The 14,817-nt window shown below is 47.9% G+C and overlaps 1 long non-coding RNA gene across 3 annotated transcripts in view; it reads right to left on the minus strand.

The window, feature by feature from the left end:
- The window catches only part of LOC113456736, a 209,562-nt gene that overhangs the window by 95,620 nt on the left and 99,125 nt on the right, over positions 1-14,817 (minus strand). For all 3 annotated transcript variants that reach the window (XR_003377482.1, XR_003377481.1, XR_003377480.1), the window contains one exon: positions 5,952-6,064. This is a non-coding gene — a long non-coding RNA (uncharacterized LOC113456736). The remainder of the gene's footprint in view (positions 1-5,951; positions 6,065-14,817) is intronic.

Raw genomic sequence — 14,817 nt, forward strand, 5'->3', positions numbered from 1 at the left:
AGGGAGGAAAAATGGAAAGAAGGAAGGATGAAGGGAGAGGAAGTGAAAGGGAAGAAAGAGGGAGGAGAGGAAGAGGAAGAAGATCAGGCAGATTGGGTGTGAAGCCTGAGCCAGCTCCAGGCATAATTACATACTGTTTCAGCAAACCCTCAGATGATTCGAATCTGGGCATTACCTGGCTCCTCACACTCCCAGGAATGAGTCTCAGAAAAGATTCTAAAGCCCACGAGGAAGGCAACAGAGGGTCAGCATGACCGTAAAGCAAGTCTTCCAGCCCTTGCAGAGACATAGTGAATGCCCTGTTTTCTGCTTTGTTTTCATGCTGCATGCATCAGTGGTCTTGCTGCCAGCCCCTAAGCGTATTCAAGGCCGTTATAATTTCAGGCTTTGTTTTGCAGGCAACCTTCTTGACAAACCTTGCCTATTTCTACATGCATCTCCAACTGTCAGAAATCTACAGGAAGGAGAAGATATGTGTCCAGCAGCTTTTGACCCTTCTGGCCAAAGTATAAATCCCAATCTAGAAAAGAGAGAGGACATTTAGAAGTTCATGTAGATATGGGCTTATGACAGAACGTTTGTTAATTAATCAAGCAATTTATTTATTTGCTTTTGAGAAAGGGTTTCACCATGTAGCCCTGATTGGTCTAGACTTTTATGTAGACCAGGCTGGCCTCATACTCATAGAAGTCCACCTGCCTCTGCCTACTGAGTGCTGGAATTAAAGGTGTGTACCTAGAATTCTTTTTGGGTTTTTTGTTTGTTTGTTTTATTTTTATTCAAGTCAGACAAAGGGAAGGTCAAAGCCTCTCAACTCAAGAGCTTTAGGTTTCAGTCCCAGGTCTACAGCTCCGAGTTTGAGCTTCAACTTCCTACTGGAAAGGGGAGGAGAGAGTTGGGGAGACATTAGGGCTGAGCCGCTGACCCTGCAGAGATACAGCACTAGAATAGTTTCCAGAGAAGTGGTTGGCGCATAGGCCCTGGTCTGTCAGTGTCAGCTGTCCTTATCTGTTCTTCCGTTCATCTCCCAGCCAAGCATATAAAGGGCTAGGTTTCTGGAAGTGTAATGGAAGATTCGGGACTGTGTTCTGGTCACAGGTGGCATGTCCACCCACTCCCTGCAAACAGTGCTGCGGAGGTTTTTATAGAGCAGTTTCACCTCTCTGTGGTGTGGTGGCCTCCCACTGGGTCTGTGCACAGACTGTCAAAATTCAAAATTCAAAAAAAAAAAAAAAAAAAACCAGAAGTGGCCTGGTTGGGGATTTTTGCATTAAAAAAAATTAATGTTGAGTCTTAAAGACCTCACAAGGCCAATTTTTGGGCAGACCTTCCCTTCACTCATTGAGGAAATGCAGATTTCCTGCTCTGCTACTGAACAGAATAATCTAGAAATTGCAAGTCTGATTACTAAAAGGCCTGACTTGGAGGCAAAGACAACTGACCGCACACAGTCACGTGACCTCTCTGGGTTCCTCAAGCCTGAGCTTCAGTGGCCTACCTACCATCAGAAGGGCACAGTCTCGATAGAGACACAGCCCAAATAAGCTTCTACGGTGTGCCAGTTCACTCTGAGACAGAATGTTTAGATTAACCACTTCATTTTTCAAACTGCAAAGGGAGCACCAACTGACACGCTTAAGGAACCCAGGAACCGGAAGAGGGGAAGAAAGCAGTTCTGAGCCCTGTTGATGATTTTGATGAGTAAGCAATAAGGAAACCCGGCACAGGAGCTGCAGGAACTCAGCGGGCTTCAGTAGACGTGATCTCACTGCGATCTTTTTCTTAGTGCCTGAGACAGGTTAACAGGTTCCTGCCTCTCTGCTGAGACAGGGAAACTGCAGTCTTGCGGCCTCCCTGGGCACACTGAGGCTGGGCTGCTTTGTCTGAGCTGCTTGCGCAGCATGTGCCACAATCTGTTTTTTATCTGAGCTCCCTCCCAAGCCAGGCAGCACAGGTGGAAATGCTGCCTTCCTTAAAGATAAATAAACAAACAACAACAACAACAACAACAATAATAATAATAATAAATTTGCTACAGCAACACTAAATGGATCCTTTTTTGTTTCCCTAAGGAACAGTGCAAAATAAGAAGAAGGGACACTTTGGGCTTACCCCCCAGTCCAACCATTTCCAGGTTGTGTAGCCCAGATTAGTGATGGGTAAACAGTATTCCTCTAGAGAGCCCTTGGCCAAGAAAAAAGGCAAGGCAGGGTCATGCATAGCAGAGGGAAGTGACAGCTAAGGGCAGGGTGGGTGCTGTTGTCATTGAGTTCCTCTATTAAATGCTTTCTATTTCATTAGTTTTGTTTCAGTACTGGGGATTGAACCTGGGGCCTCCTGGGTGCTAGGTAAGTGCTCTCCCACTGAGCTATACCCAAATTCTTGCTCAATGCCTTTTGAAGTGCCCTTCTGAGAATATGCATTCAGTTCCCACCTCCAGACCACGCTGGGGTTCCCTGCTATCCATTATGTGCCAGTCACACCTGGAGTGACATCTTTTTTTTTTTTTTTTTTTCCCCCAACCAATCTAAGGCCTGCATGAGCTCCAGGCACTGGGCCTACTCCGGGTTTCCTACCCAGGGTTCTCGGGGTCTACCCCTGAGGTGACTACCAGGTTTCGGAATGACATGGACGCCCTTGTGAAAATCTCTGTGAAGGGAGACCTGTGGGATTTCAGAACGCATGACAGGGTAGAAGGAACACACGGTAGAGTAGAACCATTCTTGGTTGATACTTCCTCATCCTCAGGAAGTCCTAGTTCCTCCTTCAGCCTAGCGGGGCTTAGATTCCCAAGCCATTGCTCAATGGAGTGAGATCATGTCTTTGGGGGTACTATAGTCGCTGTTTAAGTGTTGAGTGGGCGGGAACCATCCTGGCTCCACAGCCCCTCAAAATGTTGCTCCCCTGTGCCCGTGTATAGGGAGAGGGACTAGAAAGCCAGGGTGAAGTCCTGACGGCTTGTAGACAAAGAGCTGTGATGATAACTAGAAGGAGGTCTCCCAGGGCGGGCTCCCATTGGCTGATTGATGTCTGTCTTTTCCTGATCCATCTCCAGCCCTCTCATCCTGAGCGACTATCCCCCGTCACCTCCGCCTCCTGCGGCCAGCAGTTCCTTTCTGCCGGGCTCCTTAAGTAAATTCCCTGTGCATGCATGGTGACCCCAATCTGTCCCCTGGAGCTCACTCCAGGCTTTATCAGCGGAGACAGCCAGCGTGGAGGTAACAGGAGCTCACAGGCTGGAGTCTAAGGCTCAAAGTTTAGCCTCACTAGGAAGCCCTGCTTAGCTTCCCCAGAAGGCACAATAGCATAGCTTTGTGGCTACAAAGTCTATTGTTGAGTGCACTCATGAGCCGGGTCTTAGTCTTCCCCTGTGTGCAAGGAGCCAACAAGGACAGCGTGCCACCCTGGGTTGACTCAGTTACCCCAGGTACTTTCTCCTGTGAGTCCTCATGCTTCCAAGCTGAGAGCTGGCATCCCAATTAGTTAGGAGACCAGATCAGATTCGTAGGAGCATCCCGATAAAAAGCTGGGCTTGTTGAAGAGATGGTTCTGTTTGTAAAGTGTTTTTTTCTAGGCAAGCATGAAGACCTGAGAGTTTGAATGTCCAGCACACACATAAAAAGCCAGACATGGCAGTCTATGCTTATAATGTCTGGGCTGAAGGATAGAGACAGGAGCAGCCAGGTTCAGCAAGATACTCTTTTCTAAAAGATGAAGAGTGGCGAGGGAGGGGCTTATGGATAGAGAACTGACTCAGCTGTCCAGAGAACTCACTGCCCTTTTAGTCGACCCCAGGTAGGTCAGCCACCAGGATCGCCTAGAACTCTAGCCCCAGGGGATCCAAAGTCTCTGGCTTCTGTGGGTACCTGCACTCATACACACAGACAAAATACATAAACAAAATTAAAAATATTAAAAACAGATCTTTGAGTTTTAGGGATTTTTTTTTGTTTGTGGCTTTTTATTTTATTTATTTATTTATTTACTTATTTATTTATTTTGAGACAAGGTCTTTGTGGAACTCCCTATGTAGACAAGGCTGACCTTGAACATAAAACAGATCCATTTGCCTCGGCCACCCAAGTGCTGGAATCAAAGGTCTGAAGAATAAATCTTTAAAAAAGAAAGAAAGATTGCAGAAGATACTCAACACAGACCTCCAACCTCCGCGTGCAAACGGGTGCCCATATGGGCACATGCATGCATGTGTGTTCACGCACATGCACAAGCCGTGTCTGAAAGGTTCAATACAATCCCTGACACTGAATAAGAGCCCAGCAGATGAGAGCTCCACTTATATGGCAGGAGGGAAAAAACCCACGTCCCATGGCGTAAAGCTTTTCCAGGAACTCAGCCATCAGAGAGGTGGGGTGGACTAAGGCTCCAGCAAGCACAGTGTCTCTGGCCAGTGACTAAGGCGGTCAGTGCATCCAACCCGGGCAGGGCTGGCTTGGGTGGGTGCCTTGGCAGGCCCACGCTCAGGGTGATGCATTTTCCCGTAAGTTCTGTGTGAGTCCAGGGCTAGCGCTGCCGCCCTCCCTTCCCTGGAGTCGGACACTGGTCAACGATGAGAGGTGCTTCTTTAAAAAAAGAGGCGGAGAATGCCGGCCGGGGCCCTGGAAACTGCACATGGAAAGAAAGATTAGAGGGAGCTGGGGAGGAAAGGACAGATTCATAGGGACAAGTCATTTCCCAAAAGCCACCCCCTGTTGATTTAGCCCTGTGAGGTGTGAAGATTACAGGGCAGGTCTGCATGCCAGGCTGAGTTCTGGGATGAAAGCCAGTGTCAATGAAGATGAGGTCTGAGGAGAGAGAACAGAAGCAAAGGGGTCTGATGGAGCAGCGAGAGCACAGGAGGGCTGGAGTGAGCACGCGCATGCACACGCTCACAGGCACGTGCGCTCGCGTGTGCGCGCGCGCGGGCACACACACACACACACACACACACAGCTTCTGATGTCTACAGTGCAGCAAATAGAACATACAGAATCTTGTCTTGTCTCTGGTAATCTGTCTTCAGTGTGTGTCCTATAATCTAGGTACTGGGGAGGGGTTGGGCATAGTGGCTCCAAAGAACAACATAATAGTTCTTAAGCTGCTGAACCCCTTCCTGGCTGAGCACCATCAGGTAAGACAGTCAAGGGTTCTGGGGTCCCCTCACTCAGCTGTAAGGGGGAATGGAAGCATCTCCTCCCAAAAAGGCCCACAAAAAGATGTCCTGTGTTCAGCTTCCAAAAGGGTTTCAAAGAGGGCCTGGCCTGTGGTAAGGTCCTAAGCAGTTACTGGGAGCTCTTCAAGCTCCCACAGCCTGAGGCAGACAGTCCAAGGCCCCTTTTTATACCTGAGACCAAAAGACGGCTACAAAGGCAAAATGACTCGCTCTGTCACTGTCGTTTTCTCAGAGAACAGAAGCGACAAATTATCGCAGGCTGGGAAAGTCACTTCCTCATAGCTCTCAAGTTACCAATCTACACAAGACCAGGACTCAGCCAGGTCCACTTCACCTGAGACCTCTTCCCTTGCCTGGGCTGCGGCCGTCTCTCTCAAATGCCTCAGGTTTATCTTCTGTGGAAGGCATGTGTGTCTCAATATCCTCTTCTCACACAGGCTGAGGACCCACGCTTGAGGCCTCGCTGAAAAAAAATCACCTCTTCAAAAGACCCTGTTTGGGACCACAGTCATATTCTGAGATGGAAGGCTAGGACGTCATTATACACTCTAAGGGTCACGATTAGACTAGACTGGAGGGAGCAACCATCACCTTCTCCCAAAACTTTCCTGATAGATATAAATATTACCTTGCCAGTGTTTCTGAAAAAACCTTGACTTTGGTCCAGCCAGAGCCACATTCCCACTGTGGGACAGGTCTGTCTATGTGTCTCCTCAGAGAGACCAACAGGCTCATAAGACCAAGAGTCGGTCTCCCCCATCTTGAAACAACTCCATCTCACCTGTGCTGTTTACAAGCCAGATCTCACAGGTAATTCTTCCACCTCAGGACTGACTGCTTGCCACGGGAAGGAACATGCCACTGTCAGCGTCCATGGTGACAGAACTCGGCTCTCTACGAGGGATGAGGAAACACGGAAAATGTGTCAGTTAACCACTCCAGCTCCTTTCCTTCGGCATTCCATTCAAAGCCTCTATGCCTGTGGAGGTCGGTTACACCACGTGGTGTTCACACAGGGCTGGGAACCCGCTGCTCTTGCAGCGCGGTTCTGCCCAGCTCTTCCATACAGAAGCTGAGCGGTTGACATAGTGACCACTAAAGAATCAAGGGAACCGAGGTTTGCCTTGTGAGCTCCGGAGGTTCACTGTGGCCTGGCTGTAGGCTGAGCTCTTCCCAGGGGGTCGAGCACACAGTGAGCCCTTACCAACCAAGAGCTCTTTTCTTCATTCTTAAAAAGCATTGCCCTGATCTTTCCCCTGTTTCTCTGTACTCCTCTCCTTGGGAAACACCACTTTCTCCTAGAGAGATGAGGGACAAGACCATGGTTTCCTTTCTGTGCTGTGTGGCAAGGCTACTTAAAACCATTCAGGAGAACAGAAGAGGTTTTCTTTTTTTTTTTTAAATATTTATTTATTTATTATGTATACAATCTTCTGTCTGTGTGTGCCTGCAGGCCAGAAGAGGGCACCAGACCTCATTACAGATGGTTGTGAGCCACCATGTGGTTGCTGGGAATTGAACTCAGGACCTTTGGAAGAGCAGGCAATGCTCTTAACCTCTGAGCCATCTCTCCAGCCCCCAGAAGATGTTTTCTAAGCATTAGCTTCTTCCACTTACAAATACTTAATTCTGGTGCTGGAGAAATGGCTAATGGTTAAGAACATTGATTGTCCTTCCGGAGGCCCTGGGTTCACCTCTCAGCATCCACGTGGCACCTCACAACTGCCTGTTATTCCAGTTCCAGGGGACCCGACACCCTTGGCAAAACATCAATACACATAAAATAAAAATAAATTTAAAAAATACTTAATACGGTTCCCCTTTGCCTCTATACCCACCACGACAGAGCCATGTTTACGTGCTACTCTCTATATCCCTGGCACCAGGCACATGTCACCTATAGCAAGTACCCAATATAATCATTAGAATGAGTGGTACCTAATAATCGCTTGGCAAGTATAGTGAATAGTGATGTGCAGGTGGGGGCAGCAAGGCCATGAGTAGACAAGCTGCCTCTGCGCTCTTTCCTCACACATACCGAGTGCCCACACACAGGACACCTAACCGCTGGCAATTAAGAAAACCAAGCAGATGTGCACCTGACCCATCAAACTGGCAAGCTGGTGACCCAACAGAGGTGTGCGATAATGTGGGAAATGGGGCTCCGCACCCAGTGAGCAGGGGTACAAACTGGGAGGACTGTTCTGGAAACAGCTTGACATCGTGGGTAATAGAAAATATTCAGCAGACTCATAGGCAGCAGTGTTGCTGCCCCCCCCCCCCGTGTAAACCCCCAAGAAGCTTAAACACTTGCCTCCAATAGGAACACCGGAAAGTTCACCCCAGTAACACTGGCTGGTATAGAAACACAAGAAATGAAAAAGAAACCAGGGTGTCATCAAGCATAACGTCATTCATCAGGAGGCAACAGATAAGCAGTCCTTGGAACAGCAGTGGCTAGCATTGGTCACTGTCCATTCCCTTTGAACTACTTTGCCCCTCACCCACCCACCCAGGCCAGCTCATTGTCCAGTGTTATCAGCTCCTGGCCTTGCCCACAGAGGAGAGCAGAATTCACGTATGAAAAACAGCAGCAGGCTCCAGGGAACCTTTTCACTTGTCTTTTTGCCCAGGAGATTTTTTTCCCTGACAAAGAGCCTGGCCCTTAGCCATGAGCCCTGGGGAGGAAGAAAACCGCGTTCATTCCATTTAAACCAATTTGCCAACCCAGACAGCAGCTAATGGGCAGCCCGGGCCCTCACAGTCATCAATACCACTTTCCAAATCAAGTTACCAAATTGGTCTTAAAACCACTTCAAAGGGACCCGGTTGACTGTTACCAATGAGACATCCAGCTGTCCCTGTGACCACCATTCCTACTGCCAATATCGTTTTTCCATAGCACTGGGGACAGAGGAACAAGCTGACTGTGTTTCCCCTAAATGTCTGAACCTCCAGAATAGAACTATACAATTGAAACAGCTATTAGATTAGAATCAAGGAGGACCAATGCACAAGCCCCAGAGAGACCTTTTGCTCCCTCTGAATCCCTAACTGTTTAACTGTGTGATGTTAGCATGCTTATTAGGCCTCATTTTATAGCTGAACAGACTGAGATGGTGAAAGCCAGGCAAGGTCTCAGGCTGGCTAGCAAGTGGTAGATATAGAAACCACAGTCAGAGCTCAGGCCCTGAACCAAGCTGGTTTTATGCAGACGCAGATCTCAGGACCTGAATCTCTTCTCTACGGCTACACAGAAAACATCAGCTGAACCTCACACAAGAACTGAGAGCCCTTTTCCTGAAGATGTTTGTGTCAGTCATAAAGAGACTGCCAGCATTTTCTAGAGCACCGATAGAAAACGAAATATTTCACCGCCTTGTTTTGCTGTCACATGTAAGTCTGAGCTCTGAGAACACGGGATGACTTTCCATCCCGGAAGCTGAGTAAATGTTCAAGGTCACACAATCAGGAAAACAGAAGTATGTTCCTCTTATACAACAGGCATGAACTTCGCTTCCAACACTGAAAATGTTCCATGACCAAGCATGGGGGTTAATCTTCATTGTTAACTTGACTAAATTTTGGGTCCTCTTTGTAGGTGACTTCTAGGTGTTCTGTGAGGGCGTTTACAGAAAGAAATCTAAAGCATGAAATCCCAACCCCATGAACCTGACCAGCAGCATCCCATGGACTGGGGTCTAGTATTGAGTTTTAAAAAAGGGGGGAAAAAATGAGGACTCCAGATGAGAACCAGCATTCACCTGTCTCTGATTCTTGACTATGATGCCATGCAACCAGCCACGTCAAACTCCTGATGCCAGAACTACAACTGCTCTCACGCCATGATAAATTGTACCCATCAAACAGTGAGTCACAATAAAAGGTTCCTTTAGTAACAGCAAGGGGAAAAGTAATACACCAAGTTACGTGTCAACTTGTCCTTAGACACAAAGCTCTCTAGATGGGTCTATGCCAGCACTACTAGGTTTAAAGAGACACAAGATCTGCAAACCCACTGTCTCCAATAAATAAAGAGACTTTGCACTCTCCACTTCCCACTAGGGAACAGTTGATGTCTGGAATCATGTTGAGTTGTCAAAACTAGGGTTGGGTTTTGTGGAGCTGCTGGTATGAAGTAGGAAAAGCGGGGTGGGGACTATTAAACTGCACAGGACAGCCAAGTGTTGAACGATCAGATCCATGATGTCAACAGTAGGACAGAGACACCTTAGTTTAGATCTTGCACAGGTCACTATAACTTGATCATCCTTAGGCCAAACAAGGAAAGCGTCTCTACCACTCACTACAACACTGCTTCCTGATTTGCATTAGACTTAACACACTCCATTTTTACAGCTAGCACAGGCAGAGCCTCACAAAAGTTCAAACACAGAGAAGAGCTGGGTTGAAATTCATCCCATGAGATGATTCTGGAAGCTCGAGAAATCTGTCCTTTAATGCAGTATTCCTGAAGGCCTACAAGGAGTCAGACCCCATGCTAAGATGAGCACTGATACCAACATCAAGCACTACTTTCTCAAATGCAGAAATGGAGTCACCTTTGTCATCTCACCATCTCCATGTGGCCTAGAGAGCATGCCCAGGCCCCAATCCCCAAGCCCCACCTAGCGCATTCTAGTCTTTCTTAGAAGAAAGGCCCGAGATAGGATGATAATCTGAGTTAAAATGGTGCCTCATAAAAATCTCACAAACAGACTTAACAGTTTCAGAACAGCCACTATTTCAATGGGTAAGAGCCGATGCTCAGCTTCAGAGCAGGACTGACACAGAACTATGGACTTTGCTTTCTCCTGAAAGATGCTGAAGCTGTAGGCTCGGGTACCTGAAATGACAAACACGCCAGCCGCCAGGATGAGTCAGCTCTATGGTAGATGGAGATTTCATAGTTACGCCGGAACTATCACTCACAGGAAAGCCCTGAGCTCTCGCTGGGTTTAGTTCAACAGCTGTAGAATGGGTGGCTGCACACCCTGCCCCCCTCCCAGCCTCAGGAGGCCATCACAGGTCAAAGGGGAGTCGTAGTAGCAGCAGTTTCCGGGGCCGGATCAAAAATGCAAATGAGATGATATGTTAATGAGAGGCAGCTGTGAGCTCGCCAGCACCGAACTGCACTGATTTCTTTCCTTTGTCCCAGGCAAACAGACCCGGGTTAAGTTTAGATAAGCCCTGCAATTTAAGATTCCCTTCCAAACACAAAGCAGAAAAACAATACCTCACAAGTGGTTGGGGGTGGGGCATAAAAGGCACACTGGTGTGTTCAGGAATGAACTGGGAAAGGCAGGACTACACTCCAACTGAAAGTCTACCAGGCTGGGAGGAGACTAGGGCTTGGGATGACTGTGGCAAGGGAGTCATGACTCTGACCCCACATATGGGTCCATAGGCAAAAGGCCCCACGGAACACATCATGGTAGGATGATCTTTGGAAAAAGACCCAAGTTCAGGACCAGGCTGGGAACTTGCAATGCTTAGTACTGACTGCCAACCTGACAGGATCTAAAATCACTGAAAAGATGAGCCTCTGGGCACACCTGTGAAGGATTATCTCTTTTAGGTTAAATGAGGTGAGCAAACTCTCCCTGAATATTGGCCATGCTACCCCACGGACTGGAGTGTTGTCTGATATTTTGATTGTGTTACTGATGTGGGAGGTTTTGATTGTGTTTGGAGCTAGAGGTTGGAGCTCGCCACTAGCTGACCATAGAGGTTTGGAGAACTGGAGACAGAGAGGAAACAGGAAGTAGTAAGAGCATCATGGAACTTCAGTAGCGGTAGGAAGCAACTGGTGGCTGGTCGGCTCTCTGACTCCAAGCAAGTTTTATTTGTCAGAGCACAGTCAAAATACCACACAACACTGGGGTTCTAGACAGCACAAAAAAAGGAGAAAGAAGGGTGAGCACCAGCATCCTATTCCTGACTAAGGATGAACTGTGAGCAGCTGGCAAGCTGTCACCATAGTTCATTATGATGATGGGCTACTCTTGAACTGTGAGCCAAAGTCAGTCAGTCAGTCTTCTTCCTTCAGGTTTGCTTCGTGGAGAGTGTTTTACATCAGCTAGAAGACAAGTAACCTAACAGGGCTTGACGATGGGAACGTGAGCCCACAGACTGAGCATGGTGGGGAAGAGATGTGGATTCTCCCATATCCAGAAACCACGATTCATCGGAGGCATGATGCTCATGGTCAGAATGTTCAAATAAACACTTACAGGACAAAGATGGCATTACAGAGGTGTATTCTTCAGCAGGAAGTTGAGACCCTAGCGTGCCCACTGAATAAGGGACATCATTTCCACCCAAAGACAGCAGACATACACTGAGTGTCTACTACTGACCAGATACAATGAGGATACATGGAAGTTGAATGCTGACCATATCAAAGAGTCTAACCTAATATTCTGAGTGTTCTCCGTGCACTGATAGACTGAATTTTCACAGCAACCCTAATAATGCATGGTGGCAGACTAATGCCTACCTTTCACTCAGAAAGCAAACTAAGTGGGTGATCATCTACATAACTACTATTTTAAAGATTTTTAAATAGCTAAGAAGATCAATAATACCCTATCACTGACTATGAAGAAAGAGCAGGGTCCAGTGGGAAGGGAACTTTCCACATGGAAACCTCGTCCCTCCATCTCCCTCCAGACTCTGAGAACCTGGGAAGTATACAGGAATGCATAACCCCTCCAATGTGGCCTCAACTTTGTTTCTGGTATCTCTTAGTCCTAACAGGCCTTTGGGTAAGACTTTCTTCAACTCTCAGCCTCGCCTAACTCGACAAGCACCATCACAATGACTGTGTGTGTGTGTGTGTGTGTGTGTGTGTGTGTGTGTGTGTGTGTGTGCGTCTCAGACAGTAGCAGGAGGTGGCTCTAGGAAGTACAAGTGGCCAGAATAGTAAAGGCCAAGTAGGCCCTCGAGAACAAAATGCAGGTTTTGTGGAACACAATGCCCAAGATCACGGAGTTCCGGTGTATCCAGCACCTGTCTGAGAAGACTTTTAATGTATCTTTTGTCCAGTCACCTCAAGCCATATCCTATCTACCCCATTCTTCTGATGTCTCAGCTCCTCCCACTCCACAAAGTGTCCATGCCCCATTTATACCATATCAGGGCACAGAACCCTAACTTAGTTCCTGCGTGTGAGGTGTTAGGAACATTCCCTAACCGAGTCACTCCACCGGCGCAAAATAATCCCAATCAAACCAAATCAGACCAAATTAAAAGATATCCAGGTTTAATTAGACACCTGCGCTCCCAGGTGGCCCCGAGGAGAAATGGGAAGCCGCCAACAGGACTGCCAACGCGACCACCACCAGGGAGGAAGAGGGAAAACCGCGTGTTTATTTTCTCGGGAGCAGTTTAAATAGCCTCTGGGAGTGGTGTTGACCTTTCATGGGGAGGGGTCAAGGTTGGAGGGACACAAAGTGGGGGCTCCAAACATGGAGGCAGAGGCTGAGATTACATTGAGGACCCTTCATTAATGACTGTTGAAGAGAATGAAGGCCGAGTTGGGGGGGCTGGAGCACCACCGAACAGGCGCTCTTTCCTCCTCAGCAATCATAAAGCATTGGCCTCCAGAGAGAAAGAAGTCACCTCCAGCCCCTTATCTAATATCACAGAGAGAAAGAAAGCAGAATTTCTACATCACACACCCCCATGGCTCCATCCTTGACATCATCCCTAACAGAGCAATGCACCTGTCACAGCAGGACCCTAGGCCAAAGCAATAAAAATGCAGTTGAAATTTAGCTCATGTCCAGCAGAGCGCAAATCTTTCTGTTCGGTGCAGTATGGTTTTGCAGCTCTCAGAACAAATGGCGTCACTTTTTGAAGGTGTCATTTTCCTCTAAACACTCGAAAGAAAACAAATGTCAGAAGCCCAAAGGGATCTTCAGTTGGAGTTCATGCCATCTGTCTCGCTAGGAGCTTTCAAATGCATACATTTGTGAAACCACGGGATGTAAGCGCAAGGTAAGGCTTTTCCTTCACACCCCCAACCTGCCCTTACTCAGGAGCACGTCCCGTGGTCAAGTCACACAGCCGTGTTCGAGTGGTCGATAGTACAGCCTTTGGAAGTGGTGGGATTTCATCTGTGCTTTAGAAGAAATCCAGGTTGCCTTGCACCATCCTAGGATGGGACATCCTCAGGGACCTGTAGCCCACTAGGCTGCACTCCCTCTCTGGAAACAAATTATTTCCAATTTCTCTCACAGGTAACTGCAGCTGTCATGCCTGGCAGTCTGAACCTGCTAAAGGTGAAAGGCACTGTTTCCAGAACAATGTGAGGGGCCAAGATGGGTCAATGGATTCCCCCTTCCCCTCCCCTTTAAGAGGACATTTTTATTCTCCACATGGCTTCATTCCTTGAGCAGACAATCAAGGAGGTCATATACAGAAGACACAAACCCAGTGATGTCCAGCTGGCTCCAGTCTTGAGGAGAACGAGGCTGCTTTGGAAGAACCAAAGCAAGAACAGGGCGAGAAGAAACTAAAGAGACCCAGGTACAAATGTCCACAGAGCCGTCAGCCAGACACAGCCATGTAAAAGGTCATGATTTGGGGTAATGAAGAATCTGGGATTCAAATCCTACCTCCGTCACTTTCTGAGACTCAAAAGTATCTTGCCTTCCCGAACCTTGAGTTTGACCTCTGGATAGCTATTAATGATAATGACCTGTCTTGCATACGTAAAGATTAACTAGACGAGGCGGCCAGTGGTCTCATGAATCACAGGTGGGCAAGCAGGTGCCATGTATTTGTGGATGGAAGATAAGCATGGGAAGGAAAAGAAATGGAATCAAATAATGTAAGATCATCACATGAGGAGGATGCAGGAGGCAAAACTCAGTGGCGTAGTAGTTGGGTCTGTCGTAACAATGGAACTTTATTCCACAACTAATAAAGTCGTATACTTTATTCCCCCTCTACCTGAAAACTACTTTCTGTGTCAACTCCCCAAAGGGTCAAGTGATTGTGTACAAAGAGGTGCCTTTTTTCTGGGGCTCTGTCATTGAGAACACCCATGGCCACCAGGGTCCCCGAGAAGAAGAGGTTACTAGATAGAACAGCTGGCTAGGCAGAGGTGGAGCCAAGCCAGGTGACACAGTGGGCGTGGTCCTGCGCAAGAATCTGAAAAGGTTCTGAAAGGTTCCCTTTGCAATGTGGTCTGGTTCTTGTACACCGGATGCATGACAAAACACAACTGGTCCTAAAGGATGCTACGACACACCCCGCCCCCTCTCCTTACTGGTCTTTGAGGATGGACTCTCTGGGGAAGGAGCACTGTCTCTTAGACCAGCATAAGGCATGAAAGGAACATTCATACAAGAATAATCCAGATTGAGATGGCAACCAGTCAGCATCAGGGCAGTCACAGAAGCCACAACCTCATCGTTTATGAGCAAAGCAGGGCATTGCCAGGATATGTGCAACTAAGCAGAGTCCTAGCTGGAAGCACTTTTGCCTGGAGAAAACTTGTCTCGGGGCCACTCCTCACTTAGCCCCCAATACCCTGGAAACTCCAACAGCCCACATCTCACGGCATACCCTGTCTTGTGTCCACAGCTCTCGCCAACAGCCCACATCTCACAGCATACCCTGTCTTGTGTCCACAGCTC

This window comes from Microtus ochrogaster, chromosome 15 (genome assembly GCF_000317375.1).
Source record: "Microtus ochrogaster isolate Prairie Vole_2 chromosome 15, MicOch1.0, whole genome shotgun sequence".
NCBI classification, from domain to species: domain Eukaryota; kingdom Metazoa; phylum Chordata; class Mammalia; order Rodentia; family Cricetidae; genus Microtus; species Microtus ochrogaster.